The sequence below is a fragment of the Pleurodeles waltl genome, chromosome 3_1 (assembly GCF_031143425.1).
Source record: "Pleurodeles waltl isolate 20211129_DDA chromosome 3_1, aPleWal1.hap1.20221129, whole genome shotgun sequence".
NCBI classification, from domain to species: Eukaryota; Metazoa; Chordata; class Amphibia; order Caudata; family Salamandridae; genus Pleurodeles; species Pleurodeles waltl.
Genome location: NC_090440.1, coordinates 400,353,675 through 400,377,655, shown reverse-complemented (window position 1 = coordinate 400,377,655; position 23,981 = coordinate 400,353,675). Strand labels below are relative to the sequence as shown.

At 40.7% G+C, this 23,981-nt stretch overlaps 1 protein-coding gene across 4 annotated transcripts in view; it reads right to left on the bottom strand.

The window, feature by feature from the left end:
* MAP1A (microtubule associated protein 1A) overlaps positions 1-23,981 on the bottom strand; it is a 598,226-nt gene that overhangs the window by 25,218 nt on the left and 549,027 nt on the right. The window lies entirely within an intron of this gene.

The window sequence follows — 23,981 nt, the reverse complement described above, 5'->3', positions numbered from 1 at the left end:
CCAGTATCAATCATACAAAAGGAGATTTATACCACTGCTGCAATTTCCAAGGAATTCTCAACTTTCTATTGTGCTCATTATTTAGATTAGGCAAGACAAGCACACTGCCTTTGAGATCTAATATTCCCCAAGATTGATTCTGAAACCTTGACAGTTTTGGGGGAACATGTGTCAGAGGAGAAAATTAGGCACATTTAAAGGTTTATCAAGAGTAAGACTCATCACCCCGGCATGTTTCCTGTCTCTTTTTATAAACCTTTTCATGATTTGCTGGTAGGCCCTCTTTATAAAGTGTTATATATCTATATCAAAATTAAGAAATGTGTATTCAAAACAGGAATGTGTGTATTTTTAGAACTAATAGGCTGATGACTGCATTTCCAAAATATATTTAAAGCTGATATTTGAGTGATAAACCATGTGGTGCTGGGGAGGTTGAATACTAACATTATTACCTTCGTGACAGGGGCATTTAAGCTATAGCTGTTATGAATTTCCCACGTAAAGGCATCCCAATTTGACAAAGCCTTTTCTTTTACATCACTGCTGGCTACTCTGCCTGATGCAGAGGTGATCGCTGCTGGTAATTTTACATAGGGTGGCCACTAAGATAATCTTTTGTGATATAATCACTACTATAACACTATCTATATTAGTAGCTGTGAACGATTTTTATTGATCATAAGTAGCTCTCATAACAGAAAACATTGGAGGCTCTTGTGTTAAACCATTCCAATAATATCTTCATGAGTTTGGAAGATAAACCTGATGCAGATCGAATTTTAGCTAAGTTATACTGCCATGGCTTCTCGACTACAGAGTGGTTAATTCTTTTTGAGTTCTCCTGTTTATCACCCTCATTGAGATTTGACCTTCTGGCCTATGAAATGTTGTACAAGTGGAAAGTATTAGATAGAAACATTTTGGGGGTTATTCTAACTTTGGAGGAGGTGTTAATCCGTCCCAAAAGTGACGGAAAAGTGACGGATTTACCACCAGCCGTATTACGAGTCCATTATATCCTATGGAACTCGTAATACGGCTGGTGGTATATCCGTCACTTTACCGTCACTTTTGGGACGGATTAACACTCCTCCAAAGTTAGAATAACCCCCTTTGTCTTTTGTATACTTAATTCCATCTCAACTATTATATTATCCTGTTTAGTAATCAAGAAGTATGGAATTCCAACAAATAGGAAATAGAGCAGTGATGTAACAAAACTTGAGCCCCCCTTGCAAAAAACATGGAGGCCACCCCTTCCCCTAACTCCGGACACAGTCAGGAGCACTCAGCCAGGGGCCTGTGGACAGTGCCAGAGGAGGCCCCCTGGAGCTTGGGGGCCCCTTTGCACCACTGGGGCCGAGGGGACTTTTGTTACACCACTGATTAGACCAGGAATTCGAATTGAAGAACTTTAAGGGGCCATCCAGTAAACGCTCTCAAAATCTCAGCTGATACAATTCAATAAATAATTGAAAATGCCTACTGTTGGCGAATGTTAGACGTTTATGGACTGGGCAAGGAGGAACTTTTAAGGGCTTGCTTTCTGCAATTAGTCTGATAATTAGAAATACTTGGAATATTTATGGAATATGGATTTTTTAAATATTTTTCCAGAAGTATTTTCAGAGTGATTATTTTTTTGGGAGTGACTATTTTTTCCATACATGTTCTTTAAATGTTTTGCATCAGGTCAAACTTGAAGTTTTAACAACCTAATTTGTTCAAGTGTCAAGAAACTGAAAGTTTCTGTTATTAAGGGGCTGATTCTAACCGGAGCACCGCCGACAGGCCGGCGGTGCCCCGCAGGGCATTCTGACCGCGGCGCTTTGGCCGCGGTCAGAAAGGGTAAACCGGCGGTCTCCCGCCGGTTTACCGCTGCCCTCAGAATCCCCCATGGCGGCGCAGCTTGCTGCGCCGCCATGGGGGATTCTGACCCCCCCTACCGCCATCCTGTTCATGGCGGGAAAGCCGCCATGAACAGGATGGCGGTAGGGGGGGTCGCGGGGCCCCTGGGGGCCCCTGCCGTGCCCATGCCAATGGCATGGGCACGGCAGGGGCCCCCGTAAGAGGGCCCCGCAAGGTATTTCAGTGTCTGCCTTGCAGACACTGAAATACGCGACGGGTGCTACTGCACCCGTCGCACCTTCCCACTCCGCCGGCTCGATTACGAGCCGGCATCCTCGTGGGAAGGGAGTTTTTCCCTGGGCTGGCGGGCGGTCTTTTGGAGACCGCCCGCCAGCCCAGGGAAAAACTCATAATACCCTCCGCGGTCTTCTGACCGCGGAGCGGTATTATGGGGGCGGAATTCTGGCGGGCGGCCTCCGCCGCCCGCCAGAATTAGAATCACCCCCTAAATGTCTTAAAGTATATTAAAAAGTTAATAGAGTTGGGTTTGTGTTGCTAACAGTGCATGTAGTCCTCTGAATATGTATTCTATATCATACCTGCAAACGTTTTAGAAGAGGAAAGTGGGAGATTTAAAAAAAAATATTAGGGAGAATGTACCTTCCCCATTGACGTCTAACAAAGCAAAGGAAATTTCAGGTAGGAAAGAGGCAAAATGATCTCATATAATGCTATATATTCATACACCGTTTATGAATGAACCGGCTCTGTCACTATGAACACTGAACATAATTACAATAAGAAACCGTATTATAGGTTCATCTTCTTTGTGATTTAAGTTAAAACTGATGATTACTTACTAAAACATTTTTTCGGTTATATTACTTAATTTGACAAACAGAATATTCTAAGCCCCATAACAAATGGATATAATTTTAATAAACTAACATGATTGAAGTGCTATGTCATTGCCTTGTGACAAAACATATGGGCTTTTCAAGCAATGCTAACATCATATTCTTATATGAAAGTAAAGACCAGTCACAAATATAGGACAGACATGCAGAAAGCCCTGGCTAACTAGTCCTCAAATTTTAAGTCAAGCCTACCAGAAAGTGAAATTTGAAGGTTGTGAATGACATGTTGTGGGCTTTCCTTGTTTCATCTTGCCCATCTTGTGTTCAGTGCCAGCTGGTAATTTTACCGGGGAGGAGGGCAGGGGGTACACGCTCACACCCATGAATTCATACATGGGAAGACACATTTATCCATTCATAACCCTCACTCACAAATGTACATACAATCAAACATACATTCATGCACTAAACACGTAAAACTTACCTTCACTGTAGAGAGGGAAGTCTGTAAGGTCCCAGGAGGGTTGGGACTTCTGCCTTTCCTCATTGACTGACCTATAGTATGAGGGAAGACATTGGCTGACCTATGATGTGAGGTAAGGTAGCAGTACTTCACTTGTCACAGAGTGGGATGGGTCAGCGAGAATGCTGAACCCCACCCCATTCTGTGACGTGGTATTACTGATTGACACTCAACCATGGGCACTAAAGGGCTTAACACTGAAGTGTCTAGGTCCACGGCAATGAGTGACGCTTCCCCTTGTCACGAGGGGAGTGCCTCAAGGCACTTTTGCCACAGGGCTGTGAAATTCTCAGGCTGGCAAAGTACAGCTCAGGCAGCTAGGAGTATGCACATTTAGTGCAGGTCTAGCTCCTGACTGCCTGACCTGAACAAGAAGAGTGTGTAATACGTGTTCAGCGTGACAGACACTCTCTGAATCTTGCTGGGGAAAAGGTTGGGTCATGACACCTCAGCCCATATGGATGGGTTGCGGCTCTTGTGTTTGCCTCTCCCCTGAGGTATAGCCACCTCCCATCCTTTTAATTGGATAACTTGTTTCCTACTGTTATGGTCAGAGAGCTACTTTTTCCTTTGTGTCTCTCAGCAAACCATGGAACTACATGTGTTTTTCTCCATGTTCCGTCATGTTCTTACTTTTAAGATGTTTGCCCCTTTTTTCCACTGCCTCTGTTCACAGTCTAGTAGACAATTTTTCTGTTGCTTCCCACTGATGACTGTTTTCACCTTAAAGCGAATTGAGTTTTATAGTGCTTTTAAAATTAACAGTCACTAAGTTCTTTGTTTATTTTACGCCTCCCTCTCATCTTTGCCCTCTTCCATTTAGCCCTACAGCATGTCTGTTACTACCTCCTCCCACCTGTTTTCAGGTTTATTCTGTGCAGATTTACACCATGTTTTTTTAAATTATCATGTGACTACAGAGGTCTTCTCCTTCCCCCTCACCTATAAGTTCCTACCTCTCACCTCCACTGAGCCCTTGCTCGCCTTCCCATCTCTGCTTTACCTTACACACTACTGTACACAATGGGGACCTTTTCATGATCCTTTCCAGGTTCTTACTTGTTCAGAAAGAAGCAGAGTAAAAGGCACGATGAGACGGTAGCACCCATGATTGGTTTGAACAAGAATCAGCAGCCTCCAATCAAAAACATTTAACCGCCTGTCCCCTCTCTACGAAGTGTCTCCTCCACTTACTTCAGCCAACTGGTTTGCAAGTAGAATTTCACCACATACCAACAAATACAGGACCATACACCGATCAATCACAGCCTTATCACAGATCAAGAGGAAAGACCAAAAAAACACACAGCCCTGTGGAGATGATGGAAAATCTATGCCTCCTCAAGAGCAATGTATTGCTTGTGTGCACTTACTCTGGGACATATTAAAAATATTTTCATATGTACGTGTGATTACTGCACTTAAGTCATGTTACAACTCTATAGCAAATTAATAAAAAAACATAAATTCTCACTACTCTATGATTAATAAACATCGGAAAGTACTTGTCAGTGCTCTTTGCCACACTATGTATGACTGACATGTGTGTGGCAATAAATGCTTCAGTAGGGCGTTAAGGTAGATACATATGGTGGGGATGTAGGAGGAAAATCTAGAACAGGATCTGTAATTTTCTCCTTTTTAAGATGATTCAGCAGGTTTATATAAAGTGGCACCAGATGTCCCCTCAGAAGTGACTCTGTCTGCGGTGGACAGTAGCAACTATTTTTGGTCTGGCTTGATAGCGCAGCTGGGGCAACACAATTATGTGAGTATCACCAGGAGATGGCTTTTGCTTCATCCTCAAGTTGGGAGCAAGACCTGTTTTGATTGGGCAGAAGTCGTGCGCTTCCACAAAAAAGTGCTTGCCCTTTACATAGCCATGATCATTTTGTTTATTTATCCAGCTGCCTGAGCCTTACCTTTTTTGGGGCACACATATGCCAGTTCAATGCTATTATAGTGTCTTAGATAATTAGATAATTTATGGTGCTTCTCTCAGGGGAGGGAGGAAGGCAGTCAATGCACAGGGATTTTTGAGATCTGGCTTGACAGTGCATTCATAAGTAGTGCAGCACGACTCTAGGTTTACAGTAGCAGGAGCAAAGAATGTAATATTCTGAGTTTCCAGCTTAAATGCAGGTCATTTGTGGGTTGTTTGCAGTAACAGTAACTGGCTGATTTCTTTCATTGTTTGATTGCTCTGTATGAAAACCAAGGGGCACATTCACAAGAAAGTTGCGCATCGGTCCACCACTTTTCTTGCGTCACCCCAGCCCCACCTAACGACACCATGGTTGGGCTGTATTTACAAAAAGATGCATCATGGCGATCGTTAGGACAATAGCATCAACATTTTTGACGCTATTGTGGCACTCTGCTGCACTAGCGACAAAAATGTTGACGCTAGTGCAGCAAAGCACAGGGAGGCCCATTTATTAAAATGGGTGCATCATTTAACGGCTGCTGTCAGGAGGCGTTAAAAATGATGGAAAAAATGCACAGTGAAATGTTGTAAATTTTATGTTGCCATTTTTTCAGGCCTCCCTGCGTCGGAATGCTCCCTTTGCGTATTATGTGCCAGACATAATGTGGCGCAAGGGTTTACAAAGTGGCGCAATGCAAACATTGTGGCACTTAGTAAATAAAGTGCAGGAGAAATGCCTCCTTAACGCCGCCTTACCGTAAAAAACATGACGCTAGGGCGGCGCAAATTGACTCTAGAGGCTTGGAAATATGCTGATAAGTGTTCAGAAGCTGGTAGTTTGTTTATTTTTGCAAATATAATTGGATTTGTTAAAATAAGTCTAACGATGTCATCTATTAATTATTTATAAACAACAACAAAAACTGTGTTAAAGTTTCTTACATGAAGATTAAACAAGATAATTGTATTAAAATAAAGTCATAAACACTATAGGATGGGGAAGTTGTGATCCCAGAAAAAACATACTTTTATGAAACTTGCGAAAAAGACATTAAAGTAACTTTCCTGCAAGGGCCTCCAAGCCGGCTCGTTCACACTCACCTTCCAGGTCTCCCTCCTATCTCTGCTTTATTATTAATTTATTTTTGTATTTGCTAAATAAATAAATAAGTGAATATATAAATAAATAACCTTTTCCTGAAGGGTCAGTTGCTGCGTACTTCTGTATAACTACTCGTTTTCTTTCTGTTTATCCTACAGCACAGTTTTTATTTTAACACTCGAAAATGCCTGTTAGCTTGTTAGCTGTTTTTGATTGGTAAAATAAACGTACCAGCAAAACGCGAAAACGTCCCCTACTGTGTCACAACCTGTGCACGTGTTACTAGGATTTTTCTTGGGCATGAGCGACAATGTGCCTAAAGAAGAAATGTGATGTGATATAATGCCAAGAAAAGACTCTTAAGAGAGACGTAAGGGTTTCCTATTGACCTATGAAGATTTAACAAAGGACCCCATTTATAACAAAGAGATTGACGACACATTGTTGCTATTCTGTTTTTGTATTAAATGACTATCGCAAAACGAGATTCTGTACTGAGATGATGTCAGACTGCTCGCATCAACATATGAATAAGTGAAACCCAATAACTAGATTACACTGTGGTGAGTGAGGCACGAGACGACTGTCGTTCCATCCTGTTGTCAGCTAGATGTTCAAGATCTCTTTCTGTCCCTGGTCTTCAGACCTGTCTCCCCACAAAGGCTTTTCATATAGCAAGACCATTTCAGTTTTTATCCATTCCATTACCATGAGTAATTACTGGGTTCCTAAGTGTCTCATTGTTTACCCCCGTAGTTATTCTTGTTGTTTGTATTAGGTTTCTGGCTAGAGATTATAGTACCCTTAGCTTCTAATTCTCAGAATAGCTCCTCTATATTAATTAATCTATTAACTTGTCAATACCAGTGACTTTTTTGGATAGCTTCCCAGAACCCCCTTGTTAACTACCATTATCATACATTGTTGTTTGATGTTTTTAATTATGATTTTCTTTTGCCTCTTGGCCGTTGTGTGGCTTTGAAATGTCTTCTGGCCAATTCTCTCTACTATTAGGCTTAATAGACTTTTGAGTCTAGTAGCTTAGCAGAACTTTTGTGTCTAGTAGCTTGGCAGAATTGACCTGTGTCCCCCACTGGTAATATCGAGGATCACTATCTTTTTCCTTTCCTCCTTAAGGTTTTGCATTTTGGCAGTTCATGGTAAAAGGTTCTGGCCTTTGAGATTAGAACATCAACATATATAGTGGTTTTTCCTCTGACACTTTGCTCTAGTTTGTGGTTGCTTGCTTGTTCTTTGGTTTTTCACATGCAGAAGTTATCATTGTACCAAATATATAAACATCATATTATGAAATATTATGCGAAAAGAATAGCCAGTCTTCATGTGCTGTATGCCAATTATAATAATAGCATATGATGTTTCTGTCTCATATCATTCCTTGTGTTAAAATACACACTCAGAAGGTCCTTACATTCATCCCAAAGCTTTCTATCGTAATCTAAAACCCCCGGCCATAGAGCCCTTTTATATGTCTCATTATGTAAGCATATGGTATGGTCTTGGAATTTGAATAGCACCAATCAACCTTTATCTGTGTGTGCCTTTTACAGAAATACAAAGACCCTCAATCGTGTCCCAGGTTTTCGGTGTTTGCTTTTTTTAGTTTTGCAGAGAGAATATTCACTGTTTAATTCAGAGGTGATTGGTCAAGATGTGCGTTGAAGTAATTTGATCGTAAGAGAACTCTGCACAATTGTATATGGGGGATGTCAAAGATCCTTGCATTGGAAGGTTGGTTGCTGACTGCTCAACCACTGCATACAAATCCATGAAGGTAATTATGAAGTGGTGTTTTTTTTTTTCTTGATTCAACAAAGTGTTCATCTGGTATATGTTACTCTGCAGTAAATGTAACACAATATTTTATACACTGGGTTCAGTTTCCTCTCGTGGAACCATCCTTATGTTACAAATTAGGTCTCTAGTTGGCACCCTGTCCAAGTAAGGACCACAATCATATTCAGGGCAAGTCAATAACATGACATAAATTAGCCTGTGCTCATCCTCTGGTAGCTTGGCAGCTGTGCAGCACAGGCAGGACTAACTTACAAGACAATGTGTAAAGTACTACTGTATCACACACACACACAATAACCTCCACCACTACACCACAGAAAAAGACTTCTCAGGGATGTAGTAAAATAAAGCTTGTTTATCGGGTTGTTTTTTGTTCTTGACAATACAGATCCAATTCACCAATAGCAAAGTATTGTCTTTGTAGACTCAAAAAATAGCAAGCTTAACAAGCAACTCTAAAAGATGATGGACCTGTCCTGGTAGCACTCCTCTCGTGAGAGGGTTGTGCAGCTAGGCTGGTCCAAGCCGCTCGGGCTGACTGACAGCAGTGAGCGGTGAGGAAAAGCAGGGCTGCTAGAGATAGTTTCCAAGTGTAAGCAGCAAAGGTTGACGTAGCCGCTTGGGTTGAGTTGAAAGTAGCGCACGGCAAAGTTTGACAAAAGCAGCTCAGGTTGAAGTTAAAAGCAGGTGGCAAGGGAAAGCATGGCTTCTCCGAGCCATGCACATATGCGAGCGGAGATGTTTGGCAAAAGCCACTCGATTTGAAATTGAAGGGGAATGGCAAAGGAAAGCAGGGTCACTCTGGGCAGATCACAGATGCGAGCGTTGAAGTTTGGCAAAAGCTGCTCAAGTTGAAATTGAAGGCAAGTGGCAAAGGAAAGCAGGGCTGCTTCAGGCAGGTTACAGATGTGAGCAGCCAAGTTTGGCAAGAGCCTCGCTGGTTGAAATTGAAGGTGAGCAGGAAAAGGAAAGCAGGGCGGCTCCGGGCAGGTCAAAGATGTGAGCGGCGAAGTTTGACCAAAGGTGCTTTAGTTGAAATTGAAGGCTAGCTGCAAAGGAAAGCAGGGCCGCTCTGGGTAATTCACAGGTTTGAGTGGCAAAATTTGGCAAGAGCCGCTCAGGTTGAAATTGAAAGTGAGCTGCAAAGGAAAGCAGGGCCACTCTGGGGAGGTTAGAGATGCGAGCAGCAAAGTTAATTAGTTATGCCCTGGATCAGACGTTCAATTTTGGTAAAATTGTACCGTACATTTTGAAGCTATAATTTAGCAATATGGAAAAAACAACCCTTTGCATCCTTGCTTCATTTTGAAATCAGAGTGAAGCTTGATTCTGCAGGGAGTATCATACTTGTAACTGAGCAGAGGAATAATTTATAACGTTTGATTAATGATTTGCTGGGCCTTTCTTAACATTTCAATAGGAAAATGAAAAGCCATTGGGTTTAGGGCCGTACGTTTAGAAGGTAATGGCTTTTACAATGACAGACTGTCCCTCTAATATGTAAACCTCTAGCTCAATCACTATCTTTTATTTTAGTTGCAGGTGTCTTCTATTTTGAGTCGTTAGAATGTTTCAATGAGATTTTCTTTAATATATAGGTTGATGTAGATGACCTAACATACAACATTTTTGTCTTTGAATGTAATTTGTTCACCATGAGTTGTAATACACTTATTATACAGATCATTTTGCCTTATTTTAAGGTCACGTGCAGAAAATGCATTTTCTTTATTTCTTTTGTCATATAGAAATGTTTGGTTTTTGTGAGCAGATGTTTGATTCTTTTCTTTATAGTTCTCTTTTTTCAGTTCATGTTATTTGGACTGTAGTTCCAATCTATCTTTTCTCAAGGCTGCACTCAATTTTTCTCACGTTCCCCAAGTTACTTTTAAAGCTGCTTCTGAGAAAGTCTCTTGGGGCATTTGTTTGTGCTTTTTCTTTAAAAAGTTGATTATTAGTTTTGCATATGTTGTTTCTGTGGATGCAGTATTACAGCAACCACCAGGTGCTTTCCTTTCTGGTGCCTGTCATTCAAACCAGTAAATTCAACAACTTTAGCGATGTGTTCATGTAGTATTCTTAGTGCCACACCACCTTGCCGCACCTTTTGTGCGTGACAGACGTGGAGCTAACATTCCATAGAGTTTAGGGCCATATGTACAAAGATACAGTTTTGCGACTTGCAAAGTGCGAGTCTTAGCAATTTGCGACTCACAAAACCAAATGTACAACAGTGTACTTTATACTGCTTGTGATTCCCAATGGGTTTGTAAATGACCTACCTCATGAATATTCATGAGGTAGGTCGCAATTTGCGACCCCATTGGGAATGGTCGCCCTAACAGGGATGGTGGCCTGCTGGAGACAGCAGACCACCATGTCTGTGACTGCTTTTAATTAAAGCAGTTTTAAAAAAAAATGTAGCCCATTTCCCTTAAAGGAAAACGAGATGCATTTCAAAATGAAAAATGAAAAGTTTTCTTTAAATTTTTTCAGAGCAGGCAGTGGTCCGTGTTATTCACTACATTTTTCTGGAGATGAGGATGGGATACAAACCCAGACAATGAACCTATGTGTACTTTGTAATGCCTCCCATTCCTGAACACCCTGTGTCAGCAGAGGGTATCGAAGCAACTAGCGACTTCTGGACATTCTTCACAGAAGGTTCCTGCTCTGAAGCTACTGATGCCTGTCAGGTATGGTGTCTGTGTGTGGGTCCAGGAGGGGCATCGCTCGCCAGCTGGCAATTGGGGGAGGAGTTGGATGAAGTAGGTTGCTCATGCACAGGTGTGCCAGCCATTACCCAGGCCAAGCTTTAACATAAAAAGAAAGCTTTTGAATGAACAGGGGTGGCAGCATCTGCAGTGGCCATCTCAGGAGTTCAGCCTTCAGCAAGAGTAGCTGTAACTTTGGTGGACATTTTAACAGGCCAGGCATTGCCACACAAGGGTAGCTATAATTTTGATGGCCATTTTCATAGGCCAGGCATCAGTAAACAAAGAGAACGGTCAGATGGACACCATTTTAGTAGGTCAGGCGTCAATGAACAGGCACGACTGTGGAACCTGCAGGATTGAAGCTTTATTTTGATGTGGGCGCTATTTGTAACACTCTATGTCAAATGAAAATCAAAATATTCATCATTACCATCACCAAATTCGTATCCAGGAGTCGAATTAAATATTGAAATACTTGATTTGTTTTCTTCTTCAAATTCGCTCAGAGTAATTTTATGGAATAGTTTTACAGTGGAAACTACTACTATCCTATTTGTTCAGAATATCTGAGTGAATATTCTTGAATCTACTTTGTCATTGTTTGGAGAGACATGCACATTATCACATCCAAATTAGGATACTAAACACAGTGATGTACACACCCCTCTGTGAACACAAAACAAACACTGTTACTTCTCATCAGAATTTGACATGCAGTGATGTGCTCATCTTTATGCAGTTTGTAAGACACAAACTTTGCGTTTTTGTGAAAGAGTAGTACATTTTCCTTGTGCTCACCTAAGACTTTGCTGTATTTTGTGTGGTATTGTTTGTTACATTCACTATGCAGTCAGTATACCCACCACCACCATTTATGGACATTCCAGGTGAGCCACCAATTCCCTGGAGGCAGTGGTTTGATGCCTTTGAAATGTATTTGAGAGCCACTGGGGCATCAAAGTTTAGACCTGAATGAAGGAAATTCTTGTTACTTCAATTCTTCGGCTTTAAATGAACATTCTCCATTAAGCACCTTCCAGAATTGGAGTGAGTAGAATGTGAGAAGCTTAACAAATTTCTAGAAGCTGTTAAGAAACATAGGAACAGGTTTGATGTACCTCCTAGCTTAGTAGCTTCCAGGCACAAGGTTTCTAGGAGAATACAAAAACCCAATGAGGATGTGGACATGTACATCTATGCTTTACACATACTGGTTGCTAAGGGTCAATTTAAGAACTTCAGCGACCAACTTATTTGTGACCAATTTATAAGCCATTGTACATGGCAGAAATTGCTTTCATTATATAACCCATTGTTATTATGGAGCATTACAATTGCAGAGAGCATTGAAACATCCTTCATATCTGCTGAAGAATTAAATAACAGAACCAGTGAGCATGTAATGTCTATTCACTGTAAGGAGGAAAGCTGGAAAGGAATGAACAGCCATCAGGCCAATACTTCAAATCAGTCTAATTATTTTTTTAAACAAACTAAAGTATGTTTTAGCTGTGGGAATCAAGCTCACAAAAAAGATTGCAAACTATGTCCAGCCAGAAATGTGTCTTGCAGGCTCTGTAACAAGGTGGGGCATCTCGCTAAGGTGTGCCAAGGTATTAAACGTGACAAGGCTAAGGTAGCTGTGATATCTAACAACAAAGAGGGTGATTCTGAAGACCTTGTTAATGAAATGCAAGAGATGGTTCTCATTGTGCATGAAGATGATGTGAAATGAGTTGATCTATCTGAGCGCATAGATCCCTATTTAAATATATTCAAGCTGGTTACGAAGAATTACATTTTCTTGTTAACTCTGGTACCAGAATTACCATGATTACCCAGGAATTGTTTCATTTTACATGGAATGACAGAGTGTTGCTGACACCCACCAGATCTCCAGTGCCATTTGAGGAGCTACAAATTGAGTTAGTCAGATATTGAAGACATTCTGGAGGTCAGAAGTAGGTGTATCCAGGGTAAATCTATGTGGCAGTCAGAGATCTAAACTTCTTAGGTGGTTACATCAAGGCCTGTTTGGAATGGTTTTGAGGTCTGGAGCTAAGGAACAGGTTTTAGTCATCAGAAACACCAGTACTGATGAAGAAATGCTGAATCTATTTCCAAGGTTTTTCTCTGGGGAACTTGGTAATATCACATTAAACACAAGATTAAAATTAGGGAGGGTGCAGTATCGGTAAAACACAAATTGAGAGGGGTGCCTTTTAGTGTTAGGATGACCTAGAAAGGGAATTGGAAATCTTGTCAAAAATGGCATAAAAGAGCTAGTAGAGTTTTTGCTCTGGTTTTTCCCATTGGTAGTGGGATGCAACAAGAATGCAGAGTTGAAGATATGTGTCCTTTTGCGCACTTAACAAAGAAGTATGAGTGGACTCACATGCCCTTCCTAAAATAAATAAAATACTGACTTCAGTCACAGGAGCAAAGTTCTTCACCAAACTTGATTTAGCACCTGCATACCACCACATTGACTTATAACCAGAATACCATTGTTTCACAGCCTTCGTATCACTGTGTGGAACGTATCAGTACCATTGCATGACAGCATGCCACTTGGCCTGTCTTCAGCTGTTTTTGTATTCCAGAGGGTGATATTTACATTACACAAGAGCATTAATAATTTTGCCATTTTTCAGGATGATGTTCTCATTTTTGCTCATGATTGCCAGGCGCATGATATAGTATTAAACCAAGTACTCACCATTGTTCAGCAGCAAGTCATTGTTTTGAAAAGAGAGAAATGTGAGTTTTAAAAAGAGACAGTTGAATACCTAGGCAAAGTGATTTCTAATTTGGGTATTAAACGTAAGCCTGGGTTGATCAGTGATATTCTTGATTCACCACCTCTTATTGACAAAGAAGGGATTAAGGGCCACATGTAGCAAGATATGCTTTTGCGAGTCTGAAATTGCGAGTCGGTGCGACTCGCAATTTCAGACTCGCAAAAGCATATGCAGAATGGTGTCTCAGACACCTTCTGCGACTCGCTATGGAGTCGCAAAGACCCACCTCATTAATATTTTTGCGACCCCATAGCGAGTCCCTGCACTCACAGGGATGGTGGCCTGCTGAAGTCAGCAGACCTCCATGTCTGTGACTGCTTTTTAAATAAAGCAGTTTTTTTTTTCAATTTGCAGCCCGTTTTCCTTAAAGGAAAACGAGTTGCAAAATGAAAAAAATACCGAAACCATTTGGTTTCGTTTTTTCAGAGTAGGCAGTGGTCCATAGGACCACTGCCTACTCTGAAAAAATATTTTTGTCGACATTCACAAAGGGGAAGGGGTCCCGTGGGGACCCCTTCCCTTTTGCGAATGAGTTACCACCAGTGTGACACTGGTGGTAACTGCAAGTTGCTTTGCGACCGCATTCGTGGTCACAAAGCAAGTCTGAATTGCGATGCGAGTCGCAAATAGGAAGGGAACACCCCTTCCTATTTGCGAGTCGCATTCCCAAATTGCGAGTCAGTACCAACTCGCAATTTGGGAATGAGCATCGCAGGAGGCCGTTTGCATGGCGCAAACTGCGTTTTTCGCAGTTTGCGACATGCAAACGTCTTGCTACATCTGCCCCTAAATCCTTACTTGGACTGAGTGAATTTTATTTGCGCTTTGTCAAAATTTTGAATCCAAAGTTAGACCTATTTTTAATTTACTAAAATATAATGTAGAAATTTGTTGGGATTAGGAATGCACAACATCATTTGACTGAGTGAAGTCTCAGTTGGCTAGGGTCAAGACTTTCAAGCAGTATGATCCATCACTTTTATCATTTTGATGGTTGATGCCAGCATCATAAGGTTAGGAGCAGTTATAACACACAGATTAGGGAAGGAAGAACACACCATTGGCTTCACTTTCAGAGTACTGTGTGATGTGAAATTACATTACTTTATTATTGATAAGGAATTGTTGGCATGCTAGTGGTCCATTTCTGAGCTATTTATGGGGGATGCATTTTTTACTCTAAACTGATCACACGCCATTGGTGTTCATCTTGGGAGGCAGCAAATCTAAAAACAACACACCTAGAACAGCTAGATTTTCACTGACGCTGTTACTTTTTCAGTTTGATGTCAACCACATACCAGGGGAAAGGGACATCAGGGTAGATTATTTGTTGCGGTTTTCCAGTAAGGGGAGCGTGCAGGTGCAAAATGTATGTGAAGCTGAATCTGTCAATGATGACGTTGAGGATGAAAGTTGCATTACTGTAGCCATTAAATTGGAAAAGCTTGTCCTTTTGCAGAGTCATTGTGTTGTTTGCTTTTCGAGTGATAAAGCTCTTATGACATTTAACTCCCAAATGACTCCCATTGAATGTCCTGCTGGACCTTGGTTTAAAATTGGAATTGATTCAGTGGGGCCTTTCAATTCACTTCCCAGTCATTCTTGGTAAGCTCTGGTTGTCATTCACTATTCGTCCAAATAGCCAAGGGTTAGATTTATTGGGGAATTGGATTCTAAATCAGTGTTGAATTTGCTTAAAGATGTATGCATGAGAGAAGGCTTCCCTGAAGTTCTGACAACGAAGAACATTTTGTTTCATCTGGCGTGGAAGAATTCTTCGAAATGAGCAGTATTAAACACCTTAGGAGCTCACTCTATAACCCCAAACCATCAGTCTCTCCCTTTGAAATACTTAGGGGAAGGAAACCAACTACTGGGTTCAGAACTGCATGGATGTCAAAACGGTTGAAACAAAAGTTGTCTGTTGAAGGTTCAGAGACACTGGAGAGGGAGAATATAGCAGAAGTCCAATGTAAGCAGAAGGTTTATTATGACTTAAGAAAATTGTTTGTGTCAAACCTGTGGCAGTGGGAGACTATATATGTATAAAGTAAAGCTCTTGTGTCAAGAAAGGTGATGCAAAATCTCTGAACATGTGGTGGTTGACTATATATGTGGCAGTGCTGCCGTGTTCAGGGTCATCATTGGTGGAGTTTGGCAAAAGTAGTTAAAAGTCTCACCCAGGTAGGATAATTTAGAAGTTACCAATGGAGGGAAAAACAAGTTTTCTCCACTAGTCTTTCCATGGGGTAACTTTGAGCAAGATATTAATGATAAAGATAATTCTTTTTAAAAAGCCAGGGCTCAAGAATGTTTCCAACAGGTGCAGAAACATGCACAAGAACACAAGCTTCCAGTGAGGTTCAGATGAACATCTTGACAGTGAAAGTACAAGTGTGTAGACTTCTGGAGAGGCCCATGGTATTCCCTCATCCCAGTCTGCTTCTCGCATACCTTTCTGCACCTTGCTAAAGGAAGTTTTGCTGTGTAGACTTTATCCATTTTATCTTAGTTCTTTTTTACCAGTAATTACGTTCTGTTGTTATGGTTGGGAATTTTCATAATGTGTAATCTTTCTTTCCAAACTCTTTTCCGTGTATGGACTGCACTCTCAGTGTGGGGAGAATCTATTTGCATGTGGTTACTTCTACTATTATATTCATATTGATAGTCACAAATTGCATGTATACACTTTTGTTATATTTATATTGTTTAGGTATTTATGGATAAGGCAATTTTCAGTTGTTTATAGCTTTCAGTTATTTATAAGTTTATCATAATTTTATGCTTATTAAAAGATAAGAACATTTTTCTGCTATGAAAACATCTTTCATTTGTTTATAATTATATCATCATTTTATGCTTTTTGAACAGTAAGAAAATGTCCTGCTATGAAAAGGAAGCTCAAAACCGGGTTGCGACACCTTTTGTAAGTGGCTGGGCTGGAGCTAAAGTTCTATAAAATGTAGGGCCAGATTTAAGAAGGGTCACTGCACCCAGTGGCGCTCTTCCTCTGAGCTGCATTCGGCTTAATCTACCCCCACGAGAATTGAACACGCTATTGCAAATGACCTGGCTCTTCATCTTCATGAAGACCCAACGTTCTTTTATTTTTTTTTTCAATGCCAATACGATCATCTACTCTCTAAATGTAAATATTATCTAGAAGAAATAACCTTTCCCTAATGCACTATCTCATTGAAGACAAATGGTACTGTTTCCCAGATGCTTTCCTTTATTTAGCATATTACAGACTAAGGGCCCCATTATGAGTTTGGCGGATGGAAAACTCTGTCTGACAAACTCCCGACAGGGTGGCCCCACCGGAGCTTTTATCGGTTTCCTGTTAGGTCAGTGAGCAGAAACCTAAGTCTCCATCCTCTGGCCTAGCGGGAAACAGGCTACAGCATTGTCTCTGGCTCATAATCAAGCCGGCGGCAATGCTGTAGCCTGCAGGGTGCACCAGGGGGGCCCCCGCACTGCCCATGCCAAGTGCATTGGCAGTGCAGAGCCCCCCTTGAGGCCCCCTGAGTCACTTTGCCTATTAGCTAGGAATGTCTGTAATTCTGGTACTCATTTGTTTGCTGGCTTAAACACATTTTACTTCCCACATCAGACACTCTCACCTACATGGCTAAGATATTATTGTTTAGGTATGAGTCTTGGAGAAGTATTTTTATGCATATCTAATTTTCCATTTTTTCCAGAATTTTGTTCTGAACTGCTTCAGTTGTGGGGGGCTAATTAAAGAAAAGAGAGACTTCTGGTGTTTTGTTCAAGTGTTTCCTGTTTTGCCTCTTATTGGTATTTTCTGAAGACAATAGACCTTTGACATTATAACCCCTTTATAATTTTCCTATTTGTAGACACGTTATATTCTTTGGGCAACAAACCTTAGGAATTCTGCCTCTCTTTTGGCCCCCTGGCATTAGTTACCAGCCTTAGAAGTACGTTTAGATTTCCTTTACTGTAGAATGAATTGCGGTTTGAGCTGGGTTACCTGGCACAATTCAGGCGAATGTCTGTTTTTTTAATTGTACATCAAATATTTGCCAGGTAGGAATAGCAGAGAAAGCGTATTTTAATTGTAGTGTAACTTCATTCTTTTCTTTCGTAAAATAAATAATCTAGTTGCGTTTCATTTGGAGAGCCGAGGAGCAACATTGCTAAGGGGCTCCTAATTGTTTACTACTTCATGCCAGTATCAAGCTAATTTGTGGAGTATTTCATTTGGATCTTTTCGTACCCCACAGATTTCCCAAGACCTTCCTCTACCACTTAGGTGTCTTCAGAGTCCAAGACACAGCTGTGTTCACTCCTGGTTCTATGCCACTTTCGAACTTTCAAATCCTTCACCAACTCTACACTGTCTCCATGTTCCTCTGCTAGTGCTAGGTCCGCCTACCAGCCACTTTTCTTCCAGCATCACTGCTCATCACTCGGATCTGGTATATGTGCCACGTACCAGCCACCTTTGGGGTGTTCAACTCAGCTGGAACCTCTGAGTAGTTTTTTTTCCTGAGTTAGAACTATACGTTCTCCAGGCCCCATCAAGGTTAACCACAGACAGCGTTCTTGTAGCTTCTCACCCAGCATCACATTCAAAATATTAACACCCCTGGGATTTGTTCTGCTGATGTTCTCAATCTGTTTTGGTTTGGGTGTATTTTATTTGCGGTCACCATAAATAGTTTTTTTCAGTATCATACTGGTCAACATATCAAAATTATAGTGCAGCAATAAAAATTGTCCTATGCTAAGAGCATTTTTTTATTTATTTATCATCTGGACATGCCCGTTTGTTGCCAAGAAGGTCTTGTTTATTTAATTTTAGTTTTTATTTTACTACTTTTGCAATGAATGCTTTAGCTGTGCATTTTACTTCCTAATATTTGTAAGAGTTTTAACTACTTGAATATATTCACTGGTTTGATTTGGGATCAATACAAATTGCCTATGCTACGTTATGGGTAATTAGGTTATTTCTTTGTAATTCTATATTTTTGTGTTGTCTGTTTTTTTTTTTTTTGCTATTCGGTGCCTGAAGTGTATTTATAGTTGTCTCTCCTTAATCCCTCCTCATGAGGTTTGCTGTTTGTTTGTCCGTTTTGATTCTGTTAGTTGTATGTTTTTTTTTTTTACATTTAAAGTCAAAGGTCACTTGACATGAGAGGTACATGGACATATCTTGGAAATATCTTACATCGGATTAGGAAAACTGAAAAAGGCTAAATATGAATATATGCAACCAGAAAAGATTCAATGAGCTCCACTCTGGGGCTTTGTCCAATTTAGAATTACGCAAAAGAGGACTATGGCATCAGAAACTTATGTGACTTTTAGTAGAATGTTGACTTCTAGTATGCTCTGGCATGCCTGGAAGAAAGGACAGTCTCACCTAGTACCTCTTGAACCATGATTCAACAATGTCCTTAGCACAGCTGCACCTGTCTTCTACCAACCTCACTGGATTTGTGAGAGCTAGAAAAGGGATGTGATCTGCAGACAGGAGGGGCAAAGAAATGTGCCCAAAGCAGAATGGGAATGTTTAAGGGACAGAGAACTGTGATGGGGTGTGACCAGGGCAGAGGAGCAGAGAACAAAGATGAGGAGTGGAGTTGGCAAAGGAACTGGTCTGGATCTGAAACACGCATGGATGGGCAAAGGCAAGAGGTAGAACTGTTCTACATCAAGACTGCCAAGGGGAAAGGCTGGCAACAGTGATGGGAAATTGGATGACAGAGAATCGTGCCTGAAAGCACTGTAAGAAAAGAGAGGTATAGAGAATAAATGTTGTGAGCAGACCAGGTACCAGTGAGGAATTAGGTTGTGTGGTGACTACAAAAGGGTAAGACGGTATCACAGGGGACTTTGGTGAGAAATTAGGTTAGAGACAGTGTGGCACAACAAAGGTAGCACTCACTGGATTCTCCATTTCTCAGTTCCTTTCATTGCTTCACTAGATTATAAACTCATCCATTTTGACAGCGTAGTAACTACAACATCAAAATCACACAGACGTGCAGAACACATGTACACTGTAAGAACAGATGGGCAGAAATGATGACAGAGTAGGCCAAATGTACATGGGGTTCAGACATAGGGCCTGATTACAACTTTGGCGGAGGGGGTTAATCTGTCCCAAATGTGACCGATATCCTGCCCGCCGTATTACAAGTCCATTATATCCTATGGGACACGTATACAGTGGGCGGGATATCCGTCACATTTGGGACGGATTAACCCCCTCCGCCAAAGTTGTAATCAGGCCCATAGTGTAGATATTCATAGAGACTACATAAGATGGGTACTTTTAAGATATCCTGTAGTAATTAATTCTATACAAAATGTAATAGTCCTATGGCTACGTAACGTTCCCAGTTTCTCTCAGTTTCATATCTGAACCTCACTCCCTCTCCCTTCCTCACTCTGTCCATATCAGTGTCATTTTAAGGATTTTTGGGTCTAGCAAGATACACTTCAGCTGTTTTGTGTGAAGTTTAAATACAGTCTAATACTGTTTGGCATCATGCTGGCTTGAATTACTAGTAAATAGATATTACAATTCAGAATTGCCCCAAAATATGTTAAATGTAAACTGACACTGTCTGGTACAGTGTAAACAATCATCTCTTCCCTCGTATAAGGGAGGGTGGTTGAACGTAGGTGCAGTATTTGGGAGTGTTCTACTGCAGCTTCTGGGATCAAGGGAAGACTGCGGAACAGACAGCCTGGAGGAGATCTGCTTCAGATCACCACCATCATGCAGTGTATACGCCAGAGAATATCCTTATTTTTAAAAGGTGGTACAGTGTTCTGTAATAAATGTACCGCAAAACTGTCTTCTTATGGGAAGGAATGATAAGAAAGTAATAGGACATTTTTACACTAACTACTGTAGAAATGGGGAAGACCAGTCCCTAGGCTCCACTTACCACAAAACTGTATATGAAATCAGTAATACATCGATTAGATTTAAGGATAAGTGCTTCAGATATTCCCTCTCATCCGAAGTTGCTTCCAGTCAGGGGCCCGCGCCTTATTGGGGTCTGAAACCACCCTCATTATAATGAGAGAACAACTACACACATCCAGTTGTCTGTGCGTTGATTATCTTCTGCCTCTGTATCTTTCAACATGGTGTAGCCGTACATCCTTCACTTAAAATTAAGTTGTGGATTCAAAGGAACAGCGATTAAAGACCTTCGTATGTTGCCACTCTGATAAGGTTACAATGGGATCTTTCCTAGCAGAGACAGCAGTGATTCAAGTAGTGTATCTTAAGCCTTCACTCTTATTCATTATCCTCATTATCCACTTGGCACCCCTAGCACAGGACTTTGAAAGCCAAAACATAGCTTAATATGTATCTGCAAATGATAGGCGGCCACATATCAGAATAGAATACATTTTGACATGATTTTGAGTGGTTGTATGAGAAATGCCTTCAAACAAAAGGGTCAGCTCTAAGCAACCTATCACTGTGTTACCTCTACCCCAAGACAGACTTTTGAAAGTACAGGGAAGGTGTGGAAATCTACCTGCCAAGTAATTAATTATTCTGTACTTCATATCCTCTGCAATACTAACCATGATCAAGTTGCCATAAAGTAGTTTGAAGGATGATATGCAAAGCAATGAAAAGTTGTAAAATATTTACAAATAATGTGAGCACACATGATTAAGCCCAAAGAACATGTTATAGATATCCCTAGTATGCCATGCCCATGTAACAAAAACAACTAAGGGTTTCCATCAGGAGAAATGCAGTAGGTATTCAAGTTTAGATAATCCACACAATCAAAAACACAGCCAAAGCAGCAGAAACAATGCTGCAGGTAGACTTAGGGTGTTCTTCACTTATTCCTCTTCATGGTCTGGCTTCATAGTGCAGCTGTCGAAAATTATGTGAGAATCACCAGGAGAGGGGCTTTTGCTTTGTCCGAGGTTGGAAGCAGGAGTACATGTTTTGATTGGGCAGAAGTTGTGTGCTTCCACAGAAGAGTGCTTGCTCTCCATTCATCTGTAATGAAGTTGTTTATTTGTTTAGCTGCCAGACCTTGAACTTTAAGGAGCACACTCATGACAATGTAATGCTATTAAAGTGTCTTAACTAACAAAATAATTTGGAAGGGATGCCCTAAACATGTTTCTTCCAAATACCGATTCACAAAGCCAAAAAGTGATTCAGCAACAACTTACTCAATCGCAATTTGTATTTTGTACATTACAAATATGCAAACCTCCAAAAACATTTTGTACCTATGACCCATGGTTGCATGGACTCTCTCAGATTATTACAGTCTAGGGTTTCGGTGCTGGTGACCCACCTGAACAAACCATGGGGATAGACAATTTATACTAAGGTAATCTTTATTAGGCTCTATTAGCAGGGAATTTGTAGTGTTTTGACAACTGTATTTTGCACATATTTATAGTTTTATAATGGTTTACCCTATAATTGCCCGGTGGAAAGACTTATGAACCAACACAGTATGTCTGAGCTGCTTATAGTAACAAGCCAATGGCAAATGTGATAAATGTTATAAGTTTGATTGTTTATAATGAAATGTTTTGATAAAGGCAGTAGGCCTGACATATTGATAGTGAAAAGCATATGTTTAAGTCAATATACATTTAAGGGTAGAGTGCTATAACTGTGTATTAAATCCTACAGATAGGTATTTTGTTACATGGAATCACACAGATTATTATTTTAGGCATCTTGGGGATCTTGGTGCTGGCTAACCCCCTCTAACAAACCATGGGTATAATAGATTTGTACTGTCGAATTATTATTATGCCCTCTTTGAAGAGATGCAATTTTGATTTGGCAATGGTACTTGTGTATACTATGTCATTTTCTGACTGTATACCTGCTGGTTGCCTTGTGGGCAATTTCTGCTCAATACAAGAGGCCTGAGTTGGTTATGATGATAGGCCATTGATAACAGTTACAACAAACCTGACTGGTTAACTAGGATAAAATATTTCAGTTGCATAGATCAGATCTGTTTATAATAAAAAGTTATGATATGATTAGGCTTGCCATATTGATTGTTAAAACCATAAATTAAGGTAGTGGGGCCTGGAAAGAAAGTATGGCATAAATTATTTGGGGGCGATATGGAATTATCTAGAATATCTTCCTTTCCCTATTTGGGGGTGCTTTTTGATGAGCGGGGTCATGGGTCCTGCAAAGGAAGGCTAAGCGTAACATCTTGTCCAGAGCTGTGGGAGATATTTTTGACTTTGCAAAGAACCTGGGGGCTAAGCCATGTCAGGTCTTGTTGAAAGTTTATCAGTCTAAATGTATTCCTATGGCAATTAATAGGAGTGATGTATGGGGTTAGAAGAATTCCAACGGTTTCCAGATAGTGAAAAATTGCTTTTTGCACCAATCACTTGCAATTCCCCATGGAGTATCTTCCTACGCCCTACATGAAGAAGTGGGGTTGGCTATATTAGAGACCTCGGCCCTGGCCCCTGCTATGAGATGGCTTAGGATCTGGGTTAACCCTGAGCAAGAACTAAACCAGGCAGTGATTGAGGATTGTTTGTCCCTGGAAGGGGAAAACCACATCCTGTGGCTCACATACGTTAAGACCACCCTAAATTCTCTGGGATGCCCAAAGCTTTTTGGTAATCCGAGGGCTATAGTGAAGGAAGATCTAAGAAGTCTCAAGAATCTCTTTCATGATTATAAAATGGCTGAGAGGGAGGCAAGTGAAAGTATGAAACAGTAAGTGAGAGCACATGCGAAGATAAAGACTGATATAACTTTAAAATGTTATCTTACGTTATCTTACGTTATCTCTTACAGTTTCTGCTCACAAGATTTAGGTTTAACCTAGTTCACTGGCTCTTTGCCTTCTCCAGTGGTTTTGTAGGGTTGAGGACCTGGGCTCCTGTACATGTGACAATTTCTCACCCGGGGATAGTTCACATTTTATATTTTTTGTGGTCATTATGGCATTTTACTGCAATATTTTAAACTGCCATTGCTTAAAGGAAACAGTTTGTACAAGTAAGACCTACCCTGGTATACTTGCAGATGCTCTTGAGCCCACTAGTGCGTCATGGGGTGGCGAGTTTTCTCTCAGGAGCTTTAAGAGTGAGGAAAAAGCGGGGGAGAGGGAGTTGATTATTATGGTTCTTTTCATGTATGAGATGTGTTTTATTTATTTATTTAATTGTGACAGGCTTTTTATTCTTTGAATTATATTATTGGAAGGGTTTTTATGTTACTTTTAAACTGTGCTATGTGTATATTCTTTTATACTGTTGGATGTTGGATACTTTTATGGCTTTAAGTAGCCGAATAAAGAATTTACTGACTGGCATAAGGTAAAAATCAACAGGCATTTAAAGGTGGATTGTTA